Source organism: Mus musculus, chromosome 14 (assembly GCF_000001635.26).
Source record: "Mus musculus strain C57BL/6J chromosome 14, GRCm38.p6 C57BL/6J".
In the NCBI taxonomy this organism is placed as follows: Eukaryota; Metazoa; Chordata; class Mammalia; order Rodentia; family Muridae; genus Mus; species Mus musculus.
The window spans coordinates 39,206,628-39,220,760 of record NC_000080.6 but is presented as its reverse complement, the minus strand read 5'-3'; the positions used below and the strand labels follow the sequence as shown (position 1 = coordinate 39,220,760).

Sequence of the window (14,133 nt, the reverse complement as noted above, 5' to 3'; positions counted from 1 at the left end):
AACTTACCCCTTGTCAACACAACACACAAATGTATCACTATTAAGCCACAACCCTTCCTTTCTTATTCATCCCCAAGATCTCACATTAACAATATGAATAAAGTCCCACAATATTTACAAATTCAAACACATTAAAATTTCAATCTCTTGAAAATATCCAATCTCTAAAAATTCAAAATCTCCTGTAAATGTTCCAGGTCTTTCAACTGTGGGCTCCTATAAAAAAAATCAAAATTAATACCTTCTTTAAGAAGAAAGAACCAGGGCACAGTCATAATCTGAGCCAAACAAAACTAGGCTTCTTCAGTATAATTAACTCAATGTCCTAAGTCTGGGATCAACACAATCTTCTGGGTCTCTCCAAAGAAGACTGGAGAATTTTGTGTCATTTCTCCAGCTCTACCCTCTGTAGCACACAAAGCTTTTCTTCTAGGCTGACTCCACTCCACTGCTTCTTAAGGTCTTGGTGGTTACCCCCATGGTACTTGCATCTATCCAAAATAATGATGTCTTCTGGTGCACATGGGCTGAACTTTAACTAGTCATCTCTCATAGATGTTCTTCAAGGTGCTAAGCCTCAACTTCTTTGCCACATCCCTTTCAGTCCTCGATGATCAACTGACACTGAAGCTGAACCTTCACCAGTGGACTCTCCTGGCCTCTTACAGTGTCAAGCCTCAGCTCCTTCCCATGACCCCTTTGTGATGTCAGAATCACTATCTTCTGTGTGACTATTACACATTACCAACTCCAGCTCCCAGCACAGGATACAACCTTGGCTGCCTCTGGAATACAGCACTTTGTGCTCTCAGAAAATACTTTCTGGACAATTTCACCTCAGTCATGTTGGTCTCTTCTAAATCACTATAATTTCTTAAGTCTGACTAACATCAATTGCCCCATTAAAAACATAAACCTTTCACTTCAGTAGATCTGATATCTTGTTAATCACAGCTGATTGTTCAAACCATCAAATCAAAATCACAAAATCTTAAATCAAAACAGAAAACAGCCCTGATAAAGTCTTTAATCTTCCCTCTGAAATTGCACAAGCCAGGCCTCCATCTACTGGAATGCGTTTAACATTCTTATCTTCAAATTTCCTATAGAAAATCCTACTCAGATTTCAACACTCAGCGGTTTTTCAAACCCAAAGTTCCAAATTCTTCCATAAACCCCACCCCATAGACATGGTCAGGCCTGTCACAGCAATATCCCATTATGCTGGTATTAATTTTAGTCTTAGTTGGGTTTTATTGCTGTGAAAAGACACCATGACCACAGCAACTCTATTTTTTTAAATTCTTTAATCTTTTTTTTACAATCCAGATTTTATTTCCCTCCCAGTCCACCCTCTAACTGTTCTAGATCCCATACCTCCCACATACCCATCTCCAGGAGGTTGTCCCCACCCCCACTCCACTAGACCTCCTCACTCCCTGAGGCATCAAGTCTCTTGAGGGTTAGGTGCATCTTCTCAGCTGGTATATGCTGTCTGGTTGGTGGCTCAGTGTCTGAGAGACCTTGGGAGTTCAGGTTAGTTGAGACTGATGTTCCTTCTAATAGGGTCGCCCTCCTCCATGCATGGGTCTATCATGACTGCCTTCCAAAAGTCCCAACAAGCAGCTGAAAGAGTCAGGTGAAGATATTTATACCCAACCAATGGATAAAGCTGGTTGAACCCTGTGATTGAATTATGGAAAAGCTGGAAGCTTAGGAGGAAGTCAACCCTTTTTCTTTTAATTTTTTTTGTTAGACATTTTCCTTATTTACATTTCTAATGTTATCCCCTCTCCTGGTTTTTCCCCCCGAAAACCCACTATCCACATCCCCCCTCCTCCTGCTTTCCAACCCACCCACTCCCGATTCCTGGTCCTGGAATTCCCCTACACTGGGACATCTAGCCTTCACAGGACCAAAGTCATCTCCTCCCATTGATAACTAACAAGGCCATCCTCTGCTACATATATGGCTAGAGCCATGGGTCCCTCCATGTGTACATTTTTGTGGTTTAGTACCTAGGAGCTCTGCGGGTTCTGCTTGGTTCACATTGTTGTTCCTCCTATGGGGCAGCAAACCCCTTCAGCTCGTATAAAGGAAAACATTTAATTGGGGCTGGCTTATAGTTTTAGAGGTTCAGCCCATTATCATCATGGCAGGAAGCAGAGAGTGTGCAGGCAAACATGGTGCTGGAAGAGCCCTGTGTTCCACATTTTGTTCTGCTGGCAGCAGTAGAGGATTGGATTTGTTTCACACTGGGCAGAGCTTGAGCATATATAAGACCTCAAATCCTAGTCTCCACAGTGATACTTTCTCTAACAAGTCCACACCTCTTCCAATAAGGCCACACATAGCCATTTTAATCTCTAACTAAATATATCATTACAGAATAAAGTCTAAGAAATTGCGTTCAACAATTTCTGGTGTAATTTACCCATGGTATTTTTATGAATAAATGCTGGGAAACCTGCCTTTGTGAGGTGAACCTTTGGCAATATTCAAGAAACAAAGAACATGGGAGGAAGAAATCCTTATCGTGGAAAAGCTAGGGCTGTCTGCATGAATGAGACTTTTCTTTTAAATTGATAGTAATGAAGGAGCTAAAGCTAAACAAACAAACATGATCAGAACAGTAATGACCAGTGTAAGCTTAGGATCAGATACCTGTTCATGAATGCAATGAAATATACAAAAGGTTACAGAGAGTATAAGGCCAAAGACATATTAACACCAAGACATTGAAAAAGAGAATGTGGAAGGAACTAAACACTTATGAGCTGAGAGTAATAAGGATGAGAAAAGTTAATTACTGAGAACTCAGTATATCACTTGTACCATGTAAATTCCTTTGGCATGGAGTGTACTCTAAGGTAAGGTTTACATGTATCAAGGCAGGACAAGGCTATTAGCCTTTCTAAACATGAGTGAGCACTCTGATTTTCATTGGATTTATAGTCAGAAATAATTCAGTTCATTATTTGGTGCTGTTAAGTAAATTGGTACCCAGAACAAACATTTACAGATTATTCCTGCCCATAAGATGTATATATTCTAAGCAAGTGCATGACTTTGTATCAACACATTGCCATTTAGTTGGCCATTGACATAGAGGAGAGATATGGATTTCAAGACTGGGTCATTCTGGGGACTCATTCACCAGCTTTAGTACCTTATCTATATAGTTATGATAACTATTTTTTCTAGTAAGGTGTAATTGAGAAAACATATGTCTCAGATTTAAAACACTCATAAGTATTCTCTGAATATTAATTCTCTGCCTCCACAACTCTGGCTCGTTTTTTTTAAATACTCTTATTTGACTGGGACTCTTATTTAATTATCTTGTCAACCACTCTGTGGTTGATTTAAGGTGTGTAAAACAAGTATTCAGCTATTCCATACCAGGTTTCTAGCTGAGGCCATATCTATCTCACATTAAGCAATCTTTGTAGCATTTCTAATGGGAATTGGTCCCTTGAGATCTACTGACAAGGACCTGCTCCTGATGACTCTTGCGCTCTCATGCCGCAGGAGATTTGTGAATTGTAGCTTGTAGTGGGTAACACAACTCTACACCTTGGGAGTGCCTTGTTGACAACATCTCCTTTGGTGAGAGATGCTCATTTATAGTTATAGCAGTTTGCAGCAATTCTGGAATAACTTGGATAGGACTAGAAAGGAAACAACAACAGAAATCACGAGAGACACATGTAATAGAACTTGTGAAAATCATGTCAACTTGTTAAATGCTTTTTAGTACTAAAATCCAAGCATACGATATGAATTCTCTTGTCTGAAACACGAGGCATGCTAGTGATAGTAGGTGTAAACACATTTTAGACTAACAAAACTTTTGTGTTAGATTCAGACATTCTAATGACTTACTTCATCAACAACCTATGCCACATTAAGAAAACATTTACTTCTGAACTTCTGTTTCCTCACCTGTGATAAGGAGATTGGTAAGACTTTGAAGTAGGAAACTGAACAGAAAGAAATTGCAATGCTGAGACTAAGCTGGCAACCATACATCCTTGTTCATGCTGCCTTTGAGGATTGAAGACATTTTTTTTCTCATCCTATTCTGTTTTAAACTACCTTTTCTACAGTTTGTGTAGAGAATTGGTTTTAAAAGATGCAATTTCCTGAATTGTGTGCATCACCCTGTCAGTGTTAAATGCTGGCTCTGGAACCAGTAGCTAGACTTAAGTCATTCTTGGTGTAGCTCTGTCTGTTAACGCACCAAAACACAGTATGGAGCTTTGCCAAACTGAAGCACAAGGAATCAGTGAGGGGAAATGCCTTCTGTGGTAGCTCTGAGTGGAAGGCCTGCATCCTATTATAAAGAAATGAAAATATTATTAAGTATTGTTCTACCCTCTACTGTCCAAATGGTAAATATCAGAAGTAATACATCTCAGCATGCATTCAGATCATACACATTTTTCTTTAAGTCTAAAACATCCGTACAGCACGAAGCCATTATGATGGGAGTATTAAAATGTTTATGTTCTCCCAGATTCCTGTGCAAATCAAACGTCCCATGTATCTAAGAATGAGCCATGGATGTTGTGTGATGGCATTAGTGTCTCTCTCATCAAGTGTGGATTTAGATAGGCAGTTTACAGAAGTCTTGGAAAATGTTGTTGGTTTGTTTTATACTATTTGGTCATTTCTTCCTTGGTCCTGAACTGTTCTGTTCCCTAGTTCATGGGCAGAGTAGGTCTTCCATTAATTACATTGAATTTCTTAAAGAAAATATAGAATAGTCTCATCACACATGATCTCTGGATACATATATAGAAGAAGGCTTTCTGTATTTATTAGTTAAAAAAAAAAAAACACCTTGTCTCCACAGGCCACTGACAACAATAAGTAATAACATGAGAATAGAGTTAGGTTGTTTTGACACTTGCCACTGCAGAGTCATTTGAGATGGACGGCATGTTAGAATCATATGTGCTTGGCCTCCCTGATAGAAAACTTGCTATGAGTGAGTTATAAGCCCCTCAAATCTTGACACAAGATATACAAGCCATGCATCACAACAGTCTTTTCAGAAATGTGCTTTACTTTAACATTTATCATATCAAGCAAATATTTAAAGTTTGGGTCTTTTTCAATCTGAAGGAAGCATAGAGAGATATTGTAAAACAGAGTAATAGAAACTGCATATATCTAGAGATTTCACTGAAATTAACATAAATAGCTGAGACTGTTTACAAAAAAAATGCATGTGTCAATATGTTAGTACTCATCATAGTCCAGATGTCATGTAGGTCGTATGACATGTGATCCTAGAAGTCCATTGCACGTGATCTTCATATTCTTGGTCTCAGCTCCAGAACTATGATAGTCCACCTCTAGATGTGCCAGAAACCCCACAAAAGGGACTCTCCAGCCCATCCTTTACAGAGTAAAGAATACTGATACTCAGGCCATATGTGTGCTGGAGCCCATGCATCTCAGACTGTTCTTCTGTCATTTGAATTCCCTGAATGCCATTTACTCTCATGCTTTGTGGAGATATGGGAGCTGAGTTTTATTTATCTTTATTTTCCTTTAAAATCCTCAGTAAATAGCACCAAAGACAAGCAATAACACCGCCTGTATGCCTTGTTGCTAATGCATGCAACTGAACATAGAGTTGTTAGTGTGTTTTTGACATTTGGTGAATGTGAGGAAGCAACACGGATTTCACCCATATCTTGACTTGACTAAGCAGGTCCTAGCCTGATTAATGGGAGACTCCAGGACTCTGTGCAAAGATAGTTGTAGTTTGTGCACAACACAAGCCCTTCAGGGCCAGACAAACATAATGTTGACAAAGAGAGTAAAGGTCTTTCTGGTGGAGCTTGGGACCTAGTGGCATGAGCTAGCAAAAGTGAATATACTGTCCTGGTCTAGCCAAGTGTATCACAAAAAGAAAAAACAACTGCTGCCTTAAGGGAAATTCACCCAGATTCCATCTAGACCTCATTACATATATATATACATACATATATATATATATATATATATATATGGATGTTGTCTGAACATGGTAAGAGGAAAATCTTTGGTATTTCTCTTGAGTTTCATTGGAGGAACTAGACACAAAAAGTGTTTTTACAAGTAACTAAAACCCACTGTATACTGATAATTCTTTCATTTTATCACATTAATTAAGCTTGGATTTTATTTCACATGTGTGTTCCTTGAGATGCCTGGATGTAAGTAAACTTTAAATATACTTCAGCAAGGTACAGTAAGATACCTATAAGGCACTAGAAAATACTCATCTGTTTAGGTTGGCATTGATTGACCCCTTGGCACAAGAATCTTGATGCCAAGTGGTGATTTCAGGTACCATGGTCATTCTATTATGTGCCTCTATAATAGGCAGTGGAATTCTGGTTACAATGAGAGGGAGTTGGGTCTAGTAACATTAGCCCTTGGAAGCCTGAGGAAGGAGACCAAGATTGCCAGGGTACCCTGGACTACCTGGTTAGATCCTATCTCATAAACACAGAGTAACTCATTTGTAATCTTTGGATGATCTCATAATTTATTGTCTATCTAACTTTATGAAAAATACTAAAAAATAGATATATATTGAAGGCAATCTCTATATTCCTTGGAAATCTAATTGGTCTAAGGAAGGTCTGGCCTACTTTGGGGTAGGTAAAAACTTAAGTGAGTCCCTTTTGAATATGCCTAAAATGTGATGGTGTATACCACTGATTACATTTTGGCATTTATTCATAATGATGCTTATAGCAAAATTTAAGCTTCTGCTTAGAGCCTTTATAAATTCATTTCCACATGAGTCCCCAGAATGGCTTTGCTCTATGATAGAATGACTACAGGATCCACTCATAGGACCATTGCAGTTGCTTCATGTGGATGCATCCCTACATTTTACTGTCTGTGCTGAAGGAGCTTTGACTATGCTCATGATTTAGTTGGGGCCGTATGTAATCTATTCCAAGAAAAAAAAACATACTACTGACATTTGAATAATTTCTAACCTTAGTTACTAACTTTAGCAATAGGAAACTTACTGTCCATTTTAGTATGCTGAACATTATTAGCTCGGAGTTGTAAAAAATATTGTTTTCTTCAAGCCAAAATATTTTGCTTTATATTTGCTTTCATTTTTTTCTGCTTGTTTTACTGAGGCTAAGGCAATCTTTTATTTTTCAAATTTATGTGCATCAAAAATCACCTGGAATGTAAAATACAGACTGGACCCCACCAATAATCTGTTATTTGGTTGGTCTGAAGGACCAGTAATTGTATTCTGAACATAGTCTTATATATGTATGTGCAGTGTGTGTATGTCTACACCACTCTTCTGTATTCATTTGTAGACTAATCTAGACTGATGATTAGTGAGGGTGATATAACATTAGCAAGATTTAGATAATTTGTTTGAGAGAATTATGGAAGGATTAGGAAAAAGCCAACCTATATGTCAGATAGTAACAATGTAATGCCAATGAGGAAAAAGAAATTATGGAAAGAGAGTCATATTGAACCTATAATGTCAAATATATGTTTAAATTGAGTGCATGAGTTTTTTGTTTATTTGTTTGTTTGTTTGTTTGTTTAATATTTAACTGGGAGGCACACTGTGTGGTATAAATAGGGATACCTTTTAGGGAAATTTTAATAGTTAAGATAATAAAATGTTTGTTCTCTTTTAGGTTTTGCTAGAGTTAATTGATTATGCTAAGTACTAGATAAAAATAAGATCTTTATGAATGAATAGCATATAATAGTTACACTCATATACTATATAAGAATATATGTATACTATATAAGAATATGTATATGCTGTATAAGAATAGTTTATCAACAAAATATCAGTACCAGGAAATGCCTTCCAAGCGAAAATGGTAGGTGGATGTGAAATGAAATCTTAATTGATGTGGCATGTGAACTAATAGGAAAGCATATGTAATAGTTACATGAAGTACATATGTGTCCTTTTCGTTATAAAGAAAGCAGATACATGGATACCACACACACTAGGATGCAAATGAGGAAGTATACTCCTACCAGAAGAATTGAAAGTACTGTAGTTAACCAATAACATTTGTAAATTTAGCCTCCAAATGATAAATTATGGTTCCTAAAGTACAATTAAAATTTAGCCCTGGACCCGAGAGGGTGTGTAAGGAAAACTCATGCTACTGTCCACAGTTAGTTGGTTTTCTGTCACATAAAACTAATTTTAAAAATAACTTTAAGTATAATAATCCTCTAATTAAAAACCTACCTATTAACTTTGATTATATTGATAAGCTAATGAGATGAGTACAGATTAAAACTTTAATATAATTGATTACTTGAGCTGCCCCAGCTTTATTTTGTCATTATTTAAATTTTAATTGCCACATTATAATTTCAATGTTGATTTTGGACATTTTATCATATGGTTTATTGCCCATGAGCAATTTCTATGAGGTTTAATTAGAGATTTTCATGTTTCGTGGATGTAGAAAAATCAATTACAATGAAGCAAATAATTTGAAACCCAAATACAGATTTTGCCTTTGTTTTTTGTTTTTTCTTTTTTTTTTCTTTTTTTTTCTGGCAAGTTCCTCATGTAAATGTACAATATGGGATGGAGCCTGATATTTTCTTCATAAGGCATTAACATGCTTATTGTATATCCTCAACAGTTTTGTAAATTGATTTTTCAAGCTTGTTAGTGAAAGGTCAGTACAACAATGGACCACATTTTCCATGTGGTTTTGACAATATGTTTAGCATGGTGTCATGGTATAAGTGTGGAGAACTCTGTTCCACAGTCACATCTGAATTCTTGCTTAATTCTCATGCTTTGAATTCCCATAGTATATTTAAAATGGAATGAAGGAGGTCCTACTATCATCTTTAAATATAATAAAATATACTTTGGGTTAGATATATTATAAATTTAATTCAGAAACCTCTTCTTTGGCTGAGAACAGACAAAATTGTTTTCAGAGTTTTAGGGTGGTCCTGCCTTTATTCTCTTTCCCAGAAGTCCTGGATTAGTGTACAGTGCAGTAACTAAGGAGCTAACATAGGCTTCGGTCATCAGCTTTTGGACACTTGCCCAGTAGGTGTCTGCTTTGATGAGCCAGCAATGGAAGCATGGTCAGGTGACTGGTAAATATTTTGATTAGTGCTCCTTCATCTTAGGATGAAGCTCATCCAGCCCAAATCCCAACACCCACCCTCAAGGTCACATGAGCATGCTACATCCTTTTATCTGTGCAGAAACTGTTGGAATCTGGAACATTGTGTGTTTGTTTAACTGAGCATTTCCTTATTAGAGGATACATGCTAAATTTTACAAAATTGAAAATTCTAAGCCCAAGACCTTTTCTTTTTCTCTAAACTATTGCATACATCAAAATAATGACAGAGATAGGAAAAAGGGAAGAGAAATCTAACAACTTGTTTCTACAGTAATTCTGTTTTTTAAAAAGGAATCTTGACCAAACCTGAGCCTTGTTAGGCGGTGAAAAAAATGGAAAATGACAAAGCAATCACTTACAGAATGCCTGAAGAGGATTTTCAGTGTCTTTGTGCAGAACCCAACAAAAAAGCATGCTAAGGATCAAACCTATGAAATATTCTGAAAATAAGTGCACACATTTAGCTTATCAAAGTGCCTATGGCAGAAAGGCACAGATAGGAACAGAGGGACAGCTGTGTATAAAGGGCAGGACACTGTGGTCTTGTACAGAGGCTTGGGGTCCAGACACAGGTCTCCCATACACAGAAGTGACAGTGGTTTTTTTTTTTTTTTTTCCATTTTTTATTAGGTATTTAACTCATTTACATTTCCAATGCTATACCAAAAGTCCCCCATATCCACCCACCCCCACTCCCCTGCCCACCCACTCCCCCTTTTTGGCCCTGGTATTCCCCTGTACTGGGGCATATAAAGTTTGCAAGTCCAATGGGCCTCTCTTTCCAGTGATGGCCGACTAGGCCATCTTTTGATATATATGCAGCTAGAGTCAAGAGCTCTGGGGTACTGGTTAGCTCATAATGTTGTTCCACCTATAGGGTTGCAGATCCCTTTAGCTCCTTGGCTACTTTCTCTAGCTCCTCCATTGGGAGCCCTATGATCCATCCATTAGCTGACTGTGAGCATCCACTTCTGTGTTTGCTGGGCCCCGGCATAGTCTCACAAGAGACAGCTACATCTGCGTCCTTTCAATAACATCTTGCTAGTGTATGCAATGGTGTCAGCGTTTGGATGCTGATTATGGGGTGGATCCCTGGCTATGGCAGTCTCTACATGGTCCATCCTTTCATCTCAGCTCCAAACTCCGTCTCTGTAACTCCTTCCATGGGTGTTTTGTTCCCAAATCTAAGGAGGGGCATAGTGTCCACACTTCAGTCTTCATTCTCCTTGAGTTTCATGTGTTTAGCAAATTATATCTTATATCTTGGGTATCCTAGGTTTGGGGCTAATATCCACTTATCAGTGAATACATATTGTGTGAGTTTCTTTGTGAATGTGTTACCTCACTCAGGATGATGCCCTCCAGGTCCATCCATTTGGCTAGGAATTTCATAAATTCATTCTTTTTAATAGCTGAGTAGTACTCCATTGTGTAGATGTACCACATTTTCTGTATCCATTCCTCTGTTGAGGGGCATCTAGGTTCTTTCCAGCTTCTGGCTATTATAAATAAGGCTGCTATGAACCGTCAATAAGACAAAAAGACCACCAACAGATTGGGAAAGGATCTTTACCTATCCTAAATCAGATAGGGGACTAATATCCAACATATATAAAGAACTCAAGAAGGTGGACTTCAGAAAATCAAATAACCCCATTAAAAAATGGGGCTCAGAACTGAACAAAGAATTCTCACCTGAGGAATACCGAATGGCAGAGAAGCACTTGAAAAAATGTTCAACATCCTTAATCATCAGGGAAATGCAAATCAAAACAACCCTGAGATTCCACCTCACACCAGTCAGAATGGCTAAGATCAAAAATTCAGGTGACAGCAGATGCTGGCGAGGATGTGGAGAAAGAGGAACACTCCTCCATTGTTGGTGGGAGTGCAGGCTTGTACAACCACTCTGGAAATCAGTCTGGCGGTTCCTCAGAAAACTGGACATAGTACTACCGGAGGATCCAGCAATACCTCTCCTGGGCATATATCCAGAAGATGCCCCAACACGTGACAGTGGTTTTATATGCAATGACTGGAAATGATGATTTATATTTTGCTCTTCTTGTAATGATTAGGGTAAAGGACTCTAACACTCTTAACACACAAACTTCACTCAGATGAACCCACAAGGATCAAAAAGTTGTCATGGACACAGAATTCAAGCTTTAACTATCATCTGTCTTATCTCTGTCATTCAACCAATTTTCATTTCCCTTGTCCTTTTATGGAAACTCCATGGCCTATCTCTTCACAGTGATTTGCAAACTTAAGTGACATTTGAATTACTTGTAAAGTTTACCTAGTGAAGGATGGATTTCCCTGACCCTAGTAGATAATATGAAGTGAGTCTTGATTTTATTCTTTGTAGCTTACTTTTCTACTGTAGCCCTATGGGTGATGGATAGCATTAATTTACCTGTAGTCGACACTGACCACAAGGAATGTAATTTTGCAGTAAATACCCAGTCTCAACCCTATCTCAAACCGATGTCAATCCAGTCTCATCAAAATGCAATCGCAAAGCTCAGCAACTACCTGAGGGAATTTTGACAGAAAAAAAAAAAAAAAAAAAAAAAAAAAAGAAACTCTGTTGACCACTTTTATTTATAAATGGTGAGATTCTAGCAGCATATCATTTTGGAAACCACATATTGATTATTAGGTAGATTTGGGTGTCGGGAGAAATGACTCAGCAGTTAAGAGCACTTGATGCTTACTCAGAGCACCTGGGCTTGATTCCCAGACCTATATGGCAGCTTCTAACCACCTGTAACTCTAGTTCCAAGGGAATTTGATGCGCTGTCCTGACATCTGCAGATATTTGCACACATGCCATGTACATACATACATTCATTCAGGCACACACACACACACACACACACACACACACACACACACACACACACACACACATATATATATATATATATAATAAATAAACATTTTTATTGACTGAGTTATTCACTTTACATCCTGACTGCCTTGTCGTCTTCCTATTCACTCCTCTCTGCCTCTCTCTTACTTTCCCTGGCCCCCATCGACCCCTCCTCTTATTCTTCTTCTCCCCAGAAAATGAGAGGTTTCCTAAGGACATCAACCAACCTCAGCATACCAAGCTACAGCAAGACCAGATGCATCCTTTTCTGCTGATGCTCCACAAAGCAGCCTTGTTACCAGAAAAAAGGCAGGCAACAGAGTCAGAGACAGCCCCTGTTCCTGCTTTAGGAATCCTGGGTGAAGAGTCAACTGTACAACAGTTACATATGTGCAGAGGCCCTAGGTCTGTCCAATTCATGCCCTCTGCTTGGCAGTTCGTTTTCTATGAGCCCGTATGAACCGAGGTTAGTTGACTCTGTAGACTTTCTTGTGTTTTTCTTGATCTCTAGCTCCCTCAATCCTCCCTACCCCTCTTCCACAGGATCCCCCAGTTCCATTCAATGTTTGTTGTGGCTCTCTACATTAGCTTCCAACAGTTGCTGTTTAAAGTTCCTAAAACCACACTTATGCTAGGCACCTGTTTGAAAGTATAGCAGAATATGGTCGATAGTGTTATGGATAGGCTCTCTCTCATGGCATGGGTCTCACGTTGGGCCCTTCATTGGTTGGCCCTTACCGCCAATTCTGTTCCACCTCCTACTCCTGAATATCCTGTAAGGCAGGACAAATTGTAGTTCTAAGATTTTGTGGCTGGGATGGTGTCTGAATCCCCACATTCGAACTCTTCTTTGGTTATAAGAGATCCCTGGTTCTGGCTCCATATCCCTCATTATTTGGAATCTTAACTAGGCTCACACTCAGTGATCAACTATGTTCACAGAAGCATTAATCGTAACAGCCAAAAGCTGGAAACAACCTGGATGTACCTCAACTGAAGAATAGATGAAGAAATGTGGTACATTTTTGCAGTGGAATATTACTCAGCCATTAAAATCAATTACATCAGGAAATTTGCAGGAAAGTTGATGGAACTATAAAATTTCATCCTGATTTATATAACCCCAACTCAGAAACATAAATATGGTAAGTATTTACTTATAGGTGGCTATTAGTACAGGATATCATAAAGTACAGGATAGCCATGCTACAATCAACAGACCCAAAGAAGCTAAGTAGCAAGCAAAGCCCAAGGAAGCAGGTTTGAATCTTACTGAGAAGAGGAAATTGATTAGACAATAGGGGTGGATTGGATAGGGTTTGGGCTAGGAACAAGAAGGATTTAATGGTATAGGACTGAGAGAAAGAGTACTGGGGAGAGACAGTTGAATTGGGCCATCTCTTGGACAAGGTGAGCTACAAGCCTAAGACAATGGAAACTCCTAAAAAACTTTTTAAAGAAAGATTACTTATATTATGAATCAGTGACAACAAACTTCTTAACAGAAAAGGTAGTAAATATTTTAAGCTTTTTACTTTAAAATATTTATCTCAACTACTCAGTGCTGCCACAGAACTATAAAAGCATTCATGGGTATATATGCAGATGAGTGACTTGTAGAATAGACACCAAATATATTCAGAGTATATTTCTAAAGTCTTCTTTCTAAATATTAAGCAAAGCTTTTCTTCATATGGCTTAATATTAGTGGATAACTCATTCAATATGAAATGCTATTAACAATAAATATTCTTGATAGTTTGACATATTATGTTTAGTCTTTTTTATTTATTTTATTTAGCAAATAAATGAAACCTATCAATGTTAAATCAACTAAACCCAACAGCAAGACGATGATAGAGGCAAGGAGAGGATTTCTACACTTGGCTCTCATTCATCTTTTACTCTAAATTAAATGTATTTCCAAAGATGTGGTTGCTGTATGATATCAATTGCATGTCTGGAGCCCAAAGCCAGTAAGCTGAGTGACCTTGGACATGATATGCTTTCTCTTTGTATCATAGCATACATCAATCACTTCCTTTACAATCAATATTATCAAAGAGAAAACTTAAAATCCAT

The 14,133-nt window shown here is 38.0% G+C and overlaps 1 protein-coding gene and 1 long non-coding RNA gene across 11 annotated transcripts in view; one reads left to right on the top strand and one right to left on the bottom strand.

The window, feature by feature from the left end:
- Positions 1-5,935, bottom strand: part of Gm20642 — a 34,921-nt gene extending 28,986 nt beyond the window's left edge. The window contains exon 1 of the long non-coding RNA XR_874530.3: positions 242-5,935. This is a non-coding gene — a long non-coding RNA (predicted gene 20642). The remainder of the gene's footprint in view (positions 1-241) is intronic.
- Nrg3 (neuregulin 3) overlaps positions 1-14,133 on the top strand; it is a 1,108,134-nt gene that overhangs the window by 252,475 nt on the left and 841,526 nt on the right. The window lies entirely within an intron of this gene.